This window comes from Pelmatolapia mariae, linkage group LG16_19 (assembly GCF_036321145.2).
Source record: "Pelmatolapia mariae isolate MD_Pm_ZW linkage group LG16_19, Pm_UMD_F_2, whole genome shotgun sequence".
NCBI lineage: Eukaryota > Metazoa > Chordata > Actinopteri > Cichliformes > Cichlidae > Pelmatolapia > Pelmatolapia mariae.
Genome location: NC_086241.1, coordinates 28,510,127 through 28,526,633, shown reverse-complemented (window position 1 = coordinate 28,526,633; position 16,507 = coordinate 28,510,127). Strand labels below are relative to the sequence as shown.

General features: G+C 42.0%; 1 pseudogene; it reads right to left on the bottom strand.

The window, feature by feature from the left end:
* Window positions 1-15,131: 15,131 nt before the first annotated feature.
* On the bottom strand, window positions 15,132-16,073 carry LOC134644510 (olfactory receptor 6N2-like; annotated as a pseudogene).
* Window positions 16,074-16,507: the final 434 nt, after the last annotated feature.

Below are 16,507 nucleotides of genomic sequence, written 5' to 3'. Positions count from 1 at the left end.
CACCGGGGCGCATCAATCTTTTATGTTAGACGATGTGTTACCACTGTCGGATAAAACTGCCTGCCACACGGATGTGTTAGTGTGGGGGATTGAGATGAATGTTCTTCGGGCGCCCCTCCACCGAGTATATTTACACTCACCTATCACAACTGGGCCTGTGAAGGTTGCCATAAGACGACAGTTACCGTTTAAAGGTGTGTCATTTATTTTGGGCAACGATCTGGCTGGGGGAAAAGTGTTTCCACCGCCTGAGGTGACGGATACCCCTGTGGCTGCCTCAGATGTTACCGAGTCAAAAGCGACAGTTTTTCCCGTTTGCGCTGTTACACGGGCGCAAGCGCGCAAGTTTGCGGATGTCATTAATATCGCAGATACGTTTGTGGCTGGGGAGCAAAAACCTTGTGTTGGGGTGAAAGACAGTGTGGGGGATAAATGCAGTGTGCTAAATTTAACACCGGCGTTGAGCGGAGATATGAATAAAGAAGCATTGATAAGTGCTCAGGAAAATGACAGGTCTTTGAATCCCTGTTTTGCAGCCGTTGCCACGGCTGAGGAAAGCAGCCTTCCCCGTTTTTTTCTGCAGGATGGCGTGTTAATGAGGCGGTGGTCCTCTGATCAGAGTGGCACATCAAGTGTTACACAGGTGGTGGTACCATCTCAACATCGTGATCAGGTGCTAAGTTTAGCACATGATGCCGGCATGGCTGGGCATCTCGGAGTGAATAAAACTTATTACCGAGTGCTGCGTAATTTCTTTTGGCCTGGCTTAAAGAAACATGTGGCTGCTTACTGTCGGTCTTGTGCCACCTGCCAGTTGGTGGGCAAACCTAACAAACCCATTCCACCTGCGCCGTTATCACCTATTCCAGTGATGAGTGAACCTTTTGAGAAGGTAATACTGGATTGTGTGGGACCGTTGCCGAGAACAAAAGCCGGTAATCAGTACATTCTTACTATAATGTGCTCAGCAACGAGATTTCCGGAAGCCATTCCGCTGCGTACTGTGAAAGCCAAAGCGGTCATTAAAGCTATGATCAGATTCTTTTCTGTGTTTGGGTTGCCGAAAATTATTCAAACGGACCAAGGCACCAACTTCATGTCCAGAGTTTTTGCGCAGGTTGTTGATGTACTACATGCTAAGCATGTTACATCCAGTCCATACCACCCCGAAAGTCAAGGGGCTTTGGAAAGGTTCCATCAAACCCTTAAAGTTATGCTACGTAAGTTTTGTTTGGAGTCTGGTAAAGAATGGGATGAGGGGTTGCCCTTACTGTTATTTGCCATTAGGGAGGCTAGACAGGAGTCGCTGGGTTTTAGCCCCGCGGAGTTGGTTTTCGGACATGTAGTCCGAGGCCCTCTCCGACTTTTGAGGGAAAAATGGTTGTCGGAGGCTCCGGAGGAGCCGTGTAGTGTACATGACTACGTAAGCCAGCTTCGAGACAGGCTTCGCCTGGCGTGGAAATTAGCCGGGGAAAACCTAAAGCAAGTGCAAACCAAAATGAAAACTCGTTTTGACAAGAAAGCTGTAGACAGAAGTTTTCAACCAGGGGAGAAGGTGCTGTTGTTATTGCCTGTAGTGGGGTCCAGTTTATCTACGCAGTTCACTGGTCCTTACAGTGTTGAACGTAAACTCGACAACAGCCATTATGTGATACGCACTCCGAATCGGCGGCGAAAAACCAGGGTTTGCCATGTGAACACCTTGAAACTGTTCCATCCTCGCAAGCAGAATACAACAGTGCCCTCGGTGTGCGCTGTTGCCACCCTCTCCGCTTACAAACCATCGGATGATGGGTTATCTGGGAAGGAAGATGTCTTAGGTAGTGGGCTGAAGAACTCAGTGGTTTTAAATGATCTTGAATCATTTGTTGCCGAATTACCTGAAGCTGCTCAGACTGACATCATAACTCTGATAAGGAACAACTTGTCGCTTTTCTCTGATCACCCGCGCCAAACGACTGTGTTATGTCATGACATTGATGTGGAGGGGCATAAACCAATTAAACAACATGCGTACCGGGTGAACCCACTGAAAAGGGAGATAATGCAGAGAGAAGTTAATTATCTCCTAGAGCATGGCTTGGCCGTTCCTAGTGCTAGCGCGTGGAGCTCACCATGCGTGTTAGTGCCCAAATCAGACAACACTCCTCGATTCTGCACAGATTATCGAAAGGTGAATGCAGCCACTAAAGCCGACTCTTTCCCGTTACCTAGGATGGATGATTGTGTTGATCGGGTGGGGTCCGCTACTTATGTGACCAAATTGGATTTATTGAAGGGATATTGGCAGGTCCCTTTATCGGCAAGAGCGTCTGAGATCTCTGCATTCGTTACCCCCGATCACTTCCTTCAGTATACCGTGATGCCTTTTGGCTTGCGTAATGCGCCGGCGACCTTTCAGCGCCTGATGGCCAAGGTTCTGGCCGGGGTCCCAAACTGTGACGCCTACTTAGATGATGTGGTCATTTATTCTACTTCCTGGAGCAGTCATCTCCAAACTCTCTCCACTGTTTTCAGGCGTTTCGAGGAAGCATCGCTCACTGTAAACCTGACTAAATGTGAGTTTGGGAAAGCCACCATCACCTACCTCGGAAAGCAGGTGGGTCACGGGAAAGTATGCCCCGTAACCGCAAAGGTGGAGGCTATTATCGAGTACCCGGTCCCACAAACAAGGAGGGCGTTACGCCGCTTCCTGGGGATGTGTGGTTACTACCGCGGATTCTGTAAAAACTTTGCCTCCGTGGTCGCCCCCCTGACTGACCTAGTCAGCCCGACCAAATCCTTCACTTGGACTGCGGCATGCCAAACTGCTTTTGAGTCAGTGAAAGCTTTACTGTGCAGTGCTCCAGTTTTAGCAGCCCCTAACTTTGACTCTCCGTTTAAGTTGGAGGTGGATGCCAGCGCAACCGCAGCGGGTGCGGTTCTGCTGCAGGCAGATCAACACGGAGTGGACCGTCCGATCTGCTATTTTTCGAGGAAATTCAATCAGCACCAAAAAAACTACAGCACCATCGAGAAGGAAGCGCTTGCATTGTTGCTAGCCCTGCAACACTTCGAGGTCTACCTGGGGTCTAGCTCCGTGCCCGTTCAGGTTTTCACAGATCACAACCCACTTGTGTTTCTTTCGCGGATGCAAAATTCCAATCAGCGACTCATGCGCTGGCCCCTTCTGTTACAAGACTTCAACCTTCAGATCAGTCATAAAAAGGGCCTTGATAATGTCTTCGCTGATGCCTTATCTAGAGCAGTATAACTAGATGTGAATTAAATAAGCAAGGGATTATTTAATTCTTATGGTGGGGGGTGTTACGTGTGCTGTTGGTTTCTCTGTTGTGTGACGTGTGTATGTAAATTCACCTGTGCAGGGACTCGGCTGTGATTGGTGGACCTGATGACCGGCCTGATGTGACTGGTTCCTGCGGTGGCCGTGAGCTACAAAAGGGCGACTGAAGAGCTGCACTGGTGGGATGTGTGGCAGACTTCCCATGCACCTGCCTCTGGCCCTGACGGCGCGGCCGCAGCTACAGTCTTTTAGTATAAAGTCGGGCATGTGTGTGAGGTGCGGAGTAAGTAGGGGTGAGCTGCCGATTATTTTGAGATGCCTTCTTTTCTCCTGTGTTTTTTAGACCAGGGAGGTCAGTCTGTGTTATTCCTTTGTTTTCTTTTCCGTGGATAGGTTAGAGGGGAACCGAAGCATAGGTTGAGTTTTGTTTATTGTTTTGGCCTTGGCTCACCCCGAAGTATATACTCCCCCCATTATGCCATTATTGTAAATAAATTATTGTTAAGAATCTAACGCTGTGGCTGTGTCTGTTTGGGCGTGGGAAGTCGCGGGACGTCCTGCGCTGGTTACGGTCATTACGAGCCGGGTCGTAACACCAGACCAGACCATATGGAGGTTATGTTTTTCCAGCCAGGAATAACCTAAGATGAGGGGTTTGTCAGGAGAGAAGAAGGTGAAGAAGGAGATGGATTCGCAGTGGCTACCAGAGGAGACTAAACAAATGGGCTCAGTCCGCTGCGTAATACTGGCAAACATCTGTTTGTCCAGTGGTAGAAATGGAAGGTTCCATAGAGTCAGAGGCCTACCTGATCGAGTAATTTGTAATCAATGAGGTTCTGTTCAGCATGGGATCAAGGAGAGCAGAAAGTGCAAAAGAAACAAACCCAAGCACGGAAATTCTCTCTCTCCTCTGGAGTCAAGCGCAAATGCCCGATTTGTATGTGCTGCAGCTCCGAAGAAGAACAGGAGGACACTGAAACTGAAACAATAGCTGGAGATGAGATAGTTGGGGCAGACGGGCTGAAAGAATCATCTCAAGGTCTTAGAACTCTTTTCTGACTCCCTGTCTCCCAGCCAGTTGTTGATTGTGACGGGAGAGAGATTAGCTCCTCAAATATAAAGCCTGGAGAAATACTGTGTAAAGCATAATCTGGCCAGCCTGCCTCAGTGGCATTGGTGTGAAACTCAGCTAAAAACTCACCTACTCAGCAGTAGGGATGGGTACCGGTGTCCAGTGCCATCTGACATAAACGGTAGTAACCAGACCGAAAAGCAGCGCACATTTCGGTGCTTTATTTCGGTGCTTTTTTTCCTGAGCCAATTCTAGCCAATCATTTTACGTTTCCGAGGATAGTAGGCGGGCCCAGGTACGTACGTTCTTTTAGAGCAGAGCTACAGATTAAAAATGCCCAAGGCGAAGCGGTCAAAAGTCTGGCTGTACTTCGCAGCAGGGCTGGACTGGGACAAAAAATCGGCCCGGGCATTTTGACTAGAGACCGGCCCACCATGATAGAGATTGAAAATGTGACGTCATTCAGGGGTAAAACCGCAAAGGATTCTGGGAACTTGAGGCAAGAGGTACTAGCGCACGCAGGCTTTCAATTGAACTCAGTTACACAGCGATAAAAAGAAACCCAAAAAATGGCAAGAAGCTGTTGTATTATTAACTGCAATAGCCGGTCGCATGACAGCCACAGGAAGCCGACGGGTAAAGAGATCGTTTTTTTTTTATCAGATTACGTCGTTGAAGAGAAATTTTTTAAGACATGTTTCCGATGTAAGAGCCGACGGATGGTCTGGATATACCAAATATAACGTCTCAGAACACTCCAGCTCACATGTTAGTCTGCTCCAAGCATTCCCACAAAGGTCAGTGTTTTGTAGTAGTTAATATGTCATTTTTCTTAACATAATTGGTGATATAGGTTACAAGCAAGTCTGGCGCTGAACAGAAATTGTCGTGCTATGCTCCTTTATTTATTGTGCATAAATAGTGAATTGTCCTGACAGAATATTGCGTTTCGCTTTTGTTATTACCACGGTACATTGACAAAAACATATACTTTTATTCACAGGATAAAACAGTTGTTTTGTATCACTAATTGCCCAGTGCGATTACAACATACAATATAATTGTCACTGCTACATTTCTGTAATGCGTACCAGAAATTGTTTCCACTACTAATTAATTACCGTTGAGCTCAAAGGTTATATTAATAAACGGTTAACGAATGTGTATTTATGACGACGATTTGTGAGACTGGTAAACTTACCTTTGTTTGTACGATGGTCTTTCGTTCTACACGGTGCATTTCAAGGTCCTGTACCCATCCGTCGGTAAACTGTACCTGGGCTTGTTGCAGTGACCTGAAGTTACTAAAAACTTCATGAGTGTATGCACTCACTCCAAGAACCATATAATTATAAATCTGAGCGTGGTGAAAGTTGGGCAGCATGCTGATGTCTTTTGTCCAGTCTGTCGAGTCTGTCTTTGTACGGACCGGCATTGTTCTCCTTAGTTTTGTACATTCCTTTTTTGTGCGGCAAAGAAAAACCAAGAAGGTATTGGAACCGGAGAATGAACGTTTGGCGGTGCTGCAAATGCTTGCATTTGATGCGGTACTTGGATTGTTTTGCCTCGAGTTCCCGGCATGCAATGCGCGAAAGTCACGTGATCTGTCAATCGCTATAGGAAAACCCTTAGAATCAGAATCAGAAGGGGTTTTATTGCCAAATGTTGAGCAGGTTTACAACATTAGGAAATTGCTGCGGTACTTAGTGCAAACCTACTGTCAGATAACACTTAAATAGACATAAAAATAAGAATTAAAGAATTAAAAGTGCTAAGTAGATAGATATATACATGAGTGCAGGTGGTGATCAGTGCCAAACATGGAATGAGATGCAGTGAACACAGTGTAGGGTCATGTGTTAGTGGTGGGAACAGTCATATGGTTATTGTTCATGAGTCCAACAGCAGAGGGGAAGAAACTGTTCTTGTGGCGAGAGGTTCTGGTGCGAATGGACCGGAGCCTCCTGCCTGAGGGGAGCAGGTCAAACAGACTGTGTCCAGGGTGAGAAGGGTCAGCTGTGATCCGAGCTGCACGCCCCAGTGTCCTGGAGGTGTACAGGTCCTGCAGAGATGGGAGTCTGCAGCCAATCACCTTCTTAGCAGAGCGCACAACACGCTGCAGTCTCTGTTTGTCCCTGATAGTGGCTCCAGCGTACCACACGGTGATGGAGGAAGTGAGGATGGACTCGATGATTGCGGTGTAGAATTGCATCATCGTCCGTGTTGGCAGGTTGAATTTCTTCAGCTGCCTCAGGAAGTACATCCTCTGCTGGGCTTTCTTAATGACGGAGGTGATGGTGGGCTCCCACTTCAGGTCCTGGGTGATGGTGGTACCCAGGAAGCGGAATGAGTCCACAGAGGTGATGAGGGTGTCAGTCAGGATGATGGGGGGGAGTGGGGCTGTGTGCTTCCTGAAGTCCACAATAATCTCCACTGTCTTCTGGGCATTCAGCACCAGGTTGTTGTGGCTGCACCAGGACACCAGACGTTCAACCTCCTTCTTGTAGGCAGACTCATCCCCATCCGAGATGAGTCCAATAACGGTGGTGTCATCCGCAAACTTGATTAGCTTGACAGACTGGTGGGTGGAGGTGCAGCAGTTGGTGTACAGGGAGAAGAGCAGAGGAGAAAGAACACAGCCCTGAGGGGAGCCGGTGCTGATGGTCCGGGAGTCCGAGACATTCTTTCCCAGCCTCACATGCTGCTTCCTGTCCGTCAGGAAGTCAGTGATCCACCAGCAGATGGGATCAGGCACATTCATCTGGGAAAGCTTGCCTTGGAGATGGTCTGGAAGGATAGTGTTGAAGGCAGAGCTGAAGTCCACAAACAGGATCCTGGCGTAGGTTCCTGGGGAGTCCAGATGCTGCAGGATGAAGTGTAGAGCCATGTTGATAGCGTCGTCTACAGACCTGTTGGCTCTGTATGCAAACTGCAGGGGGTCCAGGAGGGGGGCCGTGAGGGTCTTGAGGTAGGAGAGAACCAGGCGCTCAAATGACTTCATGACCACAGATGTCAGAGCCACAGGTCTGTAGTCATTTAGTCCAGTAATCCTAGGTTTCTTGGGGACAGGGATTATGGTAGAGGACTTGAAGCAGGCAGGCACATGACATGCCTGCAGTGAGGAGTTGAAAATGCCTTAAAATGTCTTAAATTAAGACCAAGAACACTAGAGGTGAGACATGATCATTAATTAATATTAAAATTAATAAATGACAGATTTAGTGATATTTTCATAAACACCTCCTTTCCTTTTTTTGTTCTCCATTTTCTTTAGTTCGTCTATAAGATTGCTAAACAAGGGGGAGGGTGCATCCGGCCTCCTCGGCTGTAATTGGTCCAGCCCAGAGTCGATCATGACCAATTGGCCAATCCAACACCTTTCATTATATATACCCTTCCTAAAAAAAAAAAAAAAATCCATCGGCCCATAAAAACAAAAAATCGCCAGTGGCCCACCGGGCAAATGCCCGGTATGCCCAATGGCCAGTCCAGCTGTACTTCACAGCAAAAGATGCAAACTCAGCAGTCTGCAACAAGTGCTTTAAGCTAATACTGTGATACTGTGCAAAGGAGGTAACACCTCGAATCCGATGAAACACCTGGCGACGCATAGCGTTTTTTTTTTAAAGCCGAAGCAGAAAAGGCTAACATTGTTATCTTTTTACAAAAAAACAGCTAAATATGAGAGGTTTTTGGACCAATTTTGTGTTCTCCATTCTTTAAGCACCGGTTCGAGCACCGTTTAAGCACCGGCACCGTTTCAAAAGTACCGGTTTGGCACCGGTATCGGATGAAACCTAAACGATACCCATCCCTACTCAGCAGTTTCCCTGGTGGAGATTAAGCAATTTTTTGGCTGAACTGAATCTCAGACACAGGATGAGCAAATGCCCTTCAGGAAAACATCATATGGAGAGGTAGAAATGAACAAAACCTTAACAAGCCTCAGCCCATGCCAGTGCTCTTTCCCTTAATAAATTGCTTACATGGAACAGCTTAGAGGCATCACTGGGGAAAGACAGAAACCCCCAACATCGTCCTGACTTACAGGAGAATGTTTCAGGTGTGTGAAAAACAGCATCACATAATACTGTGGCGGAAACCATGAAGTTCACATTGGGAAATAACTGGGTGGTGGCTTTACGTGAGTCAGAGTGGGATTGGGCCATAGCTGGTGGATCCTATGCAGAGGCAAGGGGTTACACTAGAATACATCTCTTGAACTAAAGCGAGTAGTTCCTCCTGCTTATCAATGATAGTTTGCCATTTCTTATCTAGGACCTGGAGAGCCTGTTTAAAAATTATGGTGCGTGTTGGGTCCGCTTGGTTTATTCCTTGCCAGATTATATTATCAAGGCTGTGCAGCCAAGTGTGGAGGTTGGACCCAAAAGCAGACACAATAGACTGAAAATTCCAAACAGTGAAACGTTTATTGAATAGAGTGATCTCAGGGATAGGGGCAGGGACACAGGGACACAGACACAGGCAGACAAAGTTTAGCACAGGAAAGATTAGGAAGATTACGTAATCAACATGGAAAAAAGTTTTAATTAGAATCTTATTTTTATTGTCATGTTTCTGCATAGACAACACTGCCTTGAGTTTCCACCCAGGAACTATGTCTTGCTTTATGTCTTGTCAACACAACGGTATGTTGCTATTTTTTTTTTTTTTTTTGCCTGTCCCGTTCAGCACTGAATCAATCAGAATTGTTGTCTGAAGGCCAAGAAAGATGCCCAATGGATATATTTTTCCAAGTGGATCATTATGGCTTTGCCAAACTGGTCAACTTGATATTTATTTATTTTAACTTTTAAGTTATTACAACTATCTGATGGAGGGTGTGGGGAACCATAGCCCCCAACCCCAGGAGGGTGTGCTCCAACAATAGGAGGATCACACTCCTTAGCCTCCCCAGGAAACTCATCCCAGTCGCGGACCAGCTCTTTACCCTCTTGAGATGATGTGGTTCTGTTTGCTTTATTAGGTAATGGCCTCCAGCTTGCACTGGAGCGGTTTGCAGCCGAGCGTGAAGCAGCAATAGTGAGAATCAGGAAATCTAAATGAGACTTAAACATAAACAATGAATATCAAAATATAAGAAAACTCAAAAACACTGGACAGGACAGGACAGTTTCTCCAAATACTTTTTGGCTCTCTGAAAATGGTGCACTGTGTAAAAACAATGGGTGTAATTAATAAACAGCACAATACTCATTTACCCTCTGGGATAATATCTGATGATCGCATGGCCAATTTAAGATGAACCAGTAGAAAGAAGGAACCTCGCTGATTCTCCGCTGTCAGTAACTTTGACAGTTTGATTAACTCCACCAAATTAATAGATTGAAGCCAACATAATGAGGCATCAAAACATGTCGTGGACACATCTTACTGTAAATAACACTAAGATTTTTTAGATATTGTATCATTATGTGATAATGACACTTTTAAACTAAGTGGAATAATACAAAAGCAAAATTGTTCCTATTCACGTTTAGTGTTATATTTGAGTGTACTGAGTGTCATCTCAATACATATTCGGGATTCAAGTATTCATTTTAGTTGGCTATTGCAGAGCACAGTCTGCTAGCAATGGTTGTTGCTGGGTATGGGGGAGGGTTAGGGTTAGCACATGTGATGACTTTGACTTCAGAAGGTAAAACTTGTTCAAAATCTGTACTTGAATCACATCTTGTTTATTTAAAAGCCACTATACTAGTTTACACCATAGTCAGGTACGCTTTGAAGGCTACTCTTTAAAGCTCCTGTTTCTGATAATTAATACCAAACTTTTTAATACAAGGCAAGTTTAATTGCTCTCTTAGGCCAAAAGACAAAATGACTTGTTGACCACTTTATCCTTTTGACAGTTACGTCTGTGATAGTTACAACTTAGTGACACATTGTGGAGGCCATTGAAATAATAAATTATCTCCGTCTCTCTTTTCTCTCTGGTGTGAAGACCCAAAGGTATACTGAATATTTGTTGTGATATACTACATTAGATCAGGTTCACAGATCCTGCTAATGACAGTGATACATGGGAGAACATCCCAAAAGTCCATCATAGTAGCTACTGTGAGATAATTAGTTGTTTAGAGACTGGCTGTAGTCAGGCCACTCCTCTGAGGCTTGGCCTGTTGTTTTACACAGTGCAGGTGGGATGCAAGCTCACTAATGATACTCATTACAGTAGCCTTATATCACCTATGGACTGTCAACTTAATTTCTGTCACCTAATCCTGAAGTAAAATTGCATAATACAGTTGGAACTTACTTTTTTCTTCTAAGACCACACACACACACACACACACACACACACACACACAAAAACACACAAGCGCACACAATATAACCTTACACAAGGATATATAACCTTTGTTTGGCTTCCAAAATTTTACAGCCCTACAGGAATAAATCTAAAAAACCATCAATTCATCAGTGGAAAAAAATAAAAAATGAAACTAGTTGTAGACCAATTACATAAAAAGAGCACTGATCGAAAGAGCGTTATTTAATATTGGAAAATTATTTGGTGATGAGTAATGATGAGTCCTGCTCCTCATTTATGAGTGATAACCTTGGTGTGTGAAATTTAAATTTACTGCATTGAGGTAAAGCAGGACAACCACAGAGATGAGTTGACTGTCAGAGGCCATTAGAAAATAATTTGTAACCTTCACTAAAGCTGTTTCTGTCTTGTGATGAGCTCTGAAACATGACTGAAACAGTTCAAATAAGCCATTTCTCTGACGATGAACAGTTACATATTTTACAACTATTTTTTACAATTACGACATTTTTTGATATAACAGTAAGGTTGCCTATTAGTCTATTATTAGCTAAAACATCTAAGTGAAGAGATGGTCTTCTAAGTACTACTCCCAGCTTAGAGGTCTGTGGTACACAGGTACACTAATTAATAGTGTAATTAGAGCTGGGTGATATAAGATTTTTTCATATCACGATATGTTTTTTTCATTTCAGGCGATAACGATATATATCACGATATAAGTCAAATAACTATATTTGTAAGATTTAAATGTGCCGTTGCTCACAAGTAAAATGTGAAATAATCAGCAGCTTGTTTTGATTTAAATATTTATTTCCCATAATAAGTTCAACAGGGTAGATGTACTTAAGGAACATGAGACTTTTTCAGATAAATAAAGGCAAATATTGCAAAGTACACAAAAGGCAGCCACTAAAGCATTTAAGTTTCAAAATAGAACAAACAAAACAGACTACTAAATTGTCAATTCCACTTAGAAACAAAATATTAATTCTAAAAATAAATCTTAGTTTGTTTTACAGAAGAACAGACAAAATTCACTAACTTTTGTCAATATCAAATAAACTGAGAACTAAAAGGAAATTCTCAATCTCTCTTTGTTGTATAGCTTAGCTTTTCAAACAGTTTTAACAGTTACTTTAGTCTGACAAAAGCCGAATGACGAATTAGCGCTTTCAGTCAGAGATTGAGCATGCACCGGTTTATTGTATTTCCAGACTTGCTTTCGGCACAATTTACAGTGCGCGCTACTCTGTTTTTTGTCAGACTTCAAATAGCCGAAATACCTTCACACTACGGAACTTCTATGGCCCTTCCGTTCGACAATCTCTCCGGCATTGGAACCATCATCTGTTTTCTCTTCGGTAACCTTCGGTCACGCTCTCGGTTGATTTTTCTCTAGTTGGCAAACTCATTTCCTCCATTAACCGGGCGGCACGGCGCTTGGCAGCTGCTTCCCAAACAAATACACATGTGCGGCTTGGCACTTGTGCTGTACGTAACAAGTCACGTGACGTGACGGTGCGGCTGTGATTGGTTCGGCTCTGCGCTACTTAATTTGGATTGGCCGTTCTTCTTTTTTTTAAGAGGACAAGAGAGAGTAGTAGAATAGTTTAATTTTTCTATCGAGAAAAAGTTATTTCGCAATACATATCGTTATCGTTCTATCGCCCAGCTCTAAGTGTAATACTGGAATATATCTAACATTCATTTAGAAAATTATTTTTATTATAGTTATTTTTAGACTTTTTTTCCTGTATTTGATTATGTGAATTTAGAAATTCAGTAAAATATATTTACTGGCTATACTATAAAATGTATTTAATTCAAATTTTTACTTTCATGTGAGGTAATTAAAACAAAATCCTTTAAACTACTCTTAAGCGTTACAAGATTTGACCATTATCAGGCCTCTAGAGTGCGACCAATTTGGTCGCAAATGCGACCAAATTTTTCAATGGTGCGACTAAAAAAAGTATTTGGTCGCACCGGTGCGACCAACTGTTCGGGTAACAAAAAAAAATAAAAAATCTCTGCAACTCTCCGTGTGGTCAACAACAGACACACATTATGTCCCTATCGTGGACTAAACCAATCAGAGATAGTCAGGGGCGGGACCTCTTTGATTGGCCGTGGTCCAGTTGAAAGTGCAGGTGGATAGAGGGAGGTGAGTAGCTTGAATAAAGCGATATCAATTCATTAAATCCTGAATTGACTTTTAAATATAACTGTGTTTTGCCAGAAACGCCAGTTTCTCAGATTACAGCTCACAAAACTATTTCAACAACCACCAAACAGCAAATGAGAGCAGGTACACGGATTCCACACAAAGACGTAAACACAGAGCGGACCCGACGCATCAGAATCAGCTTTGTCTTTCTCGGCTTTCTCACCCGACGGCACGTAAATGGACACACCCTCGGGGCTCACCGATTCTGATGCATCTGGTCCGCGCTGTGTTTACGTCTTTTTGCGCTGATTCTGAGCTGCAGGTTTTGTCTCTCTCCAACCAAAATTCACCGAGCCAGCAGCAAAAGAAGCAGCAAACTACCCTTCACATTTGATAAACATCGTCATGCATTCCCTCTGAGTTTTGCTGTTTTGCTTCCATCACGATGCACAGCTCGCTCTTTCTCTGTGTACTTCAAGAACAGTTTCCCATCTCAAATCTCTGTTTTCTGCATTATCCATTCGCTTATTACCCACCAGTCTACCGTTGTTTACAGCGCTGTCGGCCGCTGTCTTTTTCTTTTCTTTTTCTTTTTTTCACTTAAATGACCTCGGACAAGAAAGCCTATTTTCTGCTGTTCAATACTGAAGAAATGTAAACTTTTTAAAATTGTGCAAAATTGCAGAATATTTTTAAGGTTATCTGCTATAAAAAGCCAGGCCAGAAAAATCTCCTTGATGTTTTTCTGTGTTTTATTGTCAGTTACTTTGACACAAAGGCATCTGCTGTGATGTTCACAATTCTGATGAAGTCTCACGTGTATCAGTACTGATAAATGATCAGAATTATAATATTTCTGACTGTCTGAGGCTAAATTGAATCGAATCAGTTTAAGAACCGAAATCGAATGGAATATAGAAATCAGTGATGATACCCAGCCCTAGTGAGCAGCCTACGCCCGACAGAAGTGGATGTAGCTGTGGGTAATAAGAAAAGATGAAAAGAACTATTGATAACTTTTTTGTTAAGTTAAGGCCTGATCTGTCTGAAATTCATAGCCAGTGGTCTGACACGGTGCCATCAATCTTTGAATGCTGAAAAAGCACAGTGTATCCAGAAAACACATTATATGCTGCAATAAATGCACTGCCCAAGTGTCCCCTCTCCCCACTGCCTTTCAGCAGCATGCAACAGCAAACAGGTCGTCAGAGGAGGCCGAGATGATGATTAAGTTTTCTACAATAACATTTTCTACAATATTGACAAAGCACTTTAAGCACAAGATTGTTAGTTAATAATTTAGAAATGAATATTGTCTGTATGGACTGCAACTTCCCCCCCAAAAAAGTGCACATGTAAAACTCCGGTGTTAAGCGATGCGGTTGAAAAAGTTGAGTGCGCCTAACTTTTGTGCCGGTGCACCTAACTTTAGGCGCACCGGTGCACCCATGGCAAAAAGTTAGTCTAGAGCCCTGATTATATCTCCATAAAAACTGCTCATTTTGCAATAGTCACACCACATAATGAAATTCTGAATCACATAAACCTAAATATAAATCAAATGGAAAATATATACTTTACTCAGACCCACAATTTTTTGGTGATTTGAAGTTGTCAATCTATATGTTTTCAATATGCATTCTGAACCCTATTTCATTTACAGAGGGCTGCAATGCAGATACAAAAACCTGAGCATGTTAATTCTCTCACTTCCTTATGTACTCATCCTCATGTCAAACTACGTCTTCCATATTTTCAGTTATCTTCATACATAGTCTCAGCTTTTGGATTTGATCGTGAGAACCAATAAATATGAAATCACAGTATAAAATTATTAACACATTTCTTTATTCAGAAATCTATATGAGGAAAGTGATATCAGACAGTTAGGATCTTACTATTTTCTTACTTTCATTTAGAATTTTAAATAATGATCCGCTCTCTCTTGCACAAGGAAAAGGCCCAGTTTTTGAATCTCACACTATGACCACAGAAATCTGTGATATTATAATACAAAAGAGAAAAAGCTATATATTTTTGGTTTTCATTCAATCAGTCATTTCAAATGTCCTTAAACTGTATATTAAGAAACAATATTATGAATAGGAGTAATGATAGTAATATTTTTTAATGAATAATCCAAAAATTACTGAACAGAATCAAATGCTTTGAATAGCTGGAGAAGTTTATCAGTTTTTACACTGAAAAGAATATTTCTCAGAAATGATAGGTCTTATTAAAGACCTACCAAAGATCAGATATCATTTAACACCTCTTAAATAAACACTAAAAAACAATTTTTAAAAAAAGACTATAAAAGTCTACAATAGTTTACTTTAGTTCAGGAGAACAGCCTTTTGAGGTTTTTAGAGATTTCTTTCATTTTTAGTCCATATATTAGTGGATTACAAAGAGGGTTATATGTTACAAACTGCAATGTCATTATAAAACGTGCAGTTTTAGGAAACTCTGATTCCAGTCTAACTATAACCATATCATAAGTAACCAAACAAGAATAGTTAATTAGAACTAGCACATGAGGCAAACAGGTTTGTGCAGCTTTTTTTCTGACGTTTCCACAACTCTGACAGGCAACTATAATTATCTTTATGTATGTAAAAAGTATAAAAAGCATGGGGAAAAGTGCACCATTAAATAGAACAACCATACCATATATAGATAGTGCTTTTGAAGTTACACAATAAAGATGGTTGACAGAATTGTTACAAAATATACCTTTCAAAGTAAAGTTACAGAGTGGTGTAATAGAATTTCTTAGTACTGGCACTACAATCTGAATAGCAGGTAAAAACCAGGACAAAATCAGGAAAATACTGACTGTTGTTCTTCTCATGATAGTTGGATATTGCAGAGGTTTACATATAGACACATATCTGTCATAAGCCATGGCTGACAGCAGTAAGAATTCTGAACTGCTTAAAACATAAAACATGAATACTTGAAAAAGACAGGCGTGATACAAAATAATCTGTTTTTCAGATAAGAAGTCAATCAAAAGCTTCGGGTAGATCACAGTGCTCAAAAGAATAGAGTTCACTAACAAAGCAGCAATGAAAATGTACATAGGCTCATGAAGGCTTTTTTGAACTATGATGACCCACACAATAGTGGAATTGCTGCAAATTATTAGAACGTATACCATAAACATAATTACAAAATAAATATATCTGTATTTCTCCACTTCCACGTGACCACCAAAAGTTATATATGTTATATTCATTTCAGCATTCATGAAGATCAGATATTATAAACTAAAATTTTAAACAGGCAGAATGTTTAAATGTAGTACATGTAAAATATTATTATTCATAGATACCTAAACATGGTGTGTGCTCATCTTTAGAAAGTGAACTGTTCAAGTCAGACCAAATATATGATGAAAATGAAACTTCAAGCTCCATATATCTCATTCAACTCTCCACAAAGACCTATTACCATGTTCAACCTCTGGAGACATAAGCCGACAGTGGTTAGCCCTTACTTACACGGGTACATTTTCTGGCTCCTCCTCTTTTACTACATACATACATGGGTATTAATTGAAAAACAAATTTAAAAGAAGAAAAAATTAGAAATGATAATAAAATAACAGCAAATATAGTGCTATATTTAAATATGTAATTCTGTTCAGGCTAAGACAATTTAATGTAGATCTACATCATGCAC